Raw genomic sequence first — 2,042 nt, forward strand, 5'->3', positions numbered from 1 at the left:
GGGAGCAGCCCCCAAGTCGCTTCCTGGGTCCCTCCCAGCCCAGCGTGGCCCGGAGGCCCAGGGTTAGCCTAGGAAGCCCAATGGCCAAGCAGCCAGTGTGGAACAGAAAAGCCTAAAAGCCTTAGGCAACAGATGGGCTCTCAAGTTTCTGAATTTCTTTTACTGGGAGATTGAAACTTTTTCCCCCCCGAAGCTAAAAAAGTTTAGAAATACAGCAGTTGGCCCCGTGGGTCATAGAACAGATACTGGATAAAGCTTCTGGGGGACGGGTATGACTCTGGAGGCTGGGCCAGCAAAGCTTGTCCCTTCCCCCAATCTTACTTGAGATGTTGTACATCTTTTGTCTTGGGCAGTAAAAACAACAAAAGATAAACAAAAACACCACTTTAAGAAGGCGAGTCTCTGTCTCACAGGAGTAAAAAGTTCCTCCCTGGCAGGGGCCTGGGAGGAGGAGGGAGCATCTCTGTCCAGCGCGCATGAGCAGAGGCACCCGTGGAGAGAGACCTGTTGAACTTTGCAAGGTTTTAAACATTTAATCGACAGAATACCACCATATTATTTTTTTAACACTTGGTAAAGAAGTGCAGACTTAAATGGTTTGGGTTGTTCTGTGCTCACATTAGAGATATCCAAACCGTCATTATTTTTTAAAAATAATAATAACCCATTTCTTGCTACAAAAGTAGTTACGGACACTGCTCTGACACGGGGCACAGGCCACGTACCTGAGCATCGGGGTGGATGCCCCAGGCAGTTCCGCTGGGCTCAGAAACACACTTAGAAAAACTAGTCATTCCACTATGGACTGCTGATATTTTATAATAAAGAGATTTTTTTTATTATTTAATGTAACTTTCAAGAATTTAAACACACAAAAATGCGGGGGGCAGGGAATGTTCACAATTTTGATAACCACAGTTGTAAATAGAAACATTCATTCATTTCTCATAAGATTATAAATATTTGATACTGGAACTGTAAAATGCACGTTTTGTAAACATTAAACAAAAACAAAAAACAAAAACCAACTTCGCTTCCTGCTAAAAGGCATGTCATTTCATTGTTTCCTAAGCAGCAGATGGTTATTCACAGACTTTTAAATTACAACTTTTGTTTTTATAGTTTCCTTTTTTAAAAGGTTTACACTACTATATACAAAGTAAAACTATTATCATTATCGCAGTGAAATAAAGAGGTTTAAGGCAAAGAGAGAAGTTCACCTTCAGTCCTCAGGGAGACATTGGGGCTCCCAGCTCAGCTATGGGCACACCCCCTGGGCTGTGCTGGCCACAGATGGACATTTGGACATGTCTTTCCCCGTACACAGAAGCAGAAGACAGTGTGGAGTGATATTATAATGTGTTTGTTTATATATATATATGTACTTGGTGAGGAATATATTGAATATATTTAATTTACACTGTACCACACCTTCAAAAAAATAAAATGTATATTTTTTAAAAAATCAAGAAAAGACAAAAACTGATCAGAAATGATTATTTACACATTTTCTTCCTTCCCCTAGATCCTGAAGGATTCCGAGTTCCTTTGAAAGTCAAGAACTGAGAGTCCAGGATGGTGGACTCCTACACGCCTGGCTGTGTGTGCGTGTGTGTACATGCATATATACATTTGTATACACACGCGTGTAGCTTGGAAGGATGTTCTCTCTAGCAGAAGCGGCCACTCCAAAAAAAAGAAAAAAGAAAAGGAAAGGGAAAAAAGCGAGGGAAGAAAAGAAAATGGAAAGAGAGATGACGCCAACCCCCTCTGCGGGCGCGCTCTGCAGCGCGGACATGGTTCGGGGCCAGCCCGAGGAAGGAGGGTCGCCCCACTGCTCGGCCGGGGCCCCACGTCTCGGCCACACAGCCCCGAAGCGCTGCTGCGCGCAGAGGCGGGGCCAGGCGGGGAGAGCTGGCCCTGGTGGCTGGCGGCGGGGCTGCAGCGGGACTGGGGACAGCGACACAGACGCGGGCTGTGTAGGCACCGAGGCGGCCGGCCGGTCTTGAGGAGGAGGAGGAGGGAGAGAGAAGGCAGGGGGG

This window comes from Carlito syrichta, unplaced genomic scaffold (genome assembly GCF_000164805.1).
Source record: "Carlito syrichta isolate Samal-C Ts95f unplaced genomic scaffold, Tarsius_syrichta-2.0.1 Scaffold310863, whole genome shotgun sequence".
NCBI lineage: Eukaryota > Metazoa > Chordata > Mammalia > Primates > Tarsiidae > Carlito > Carlito syrichta.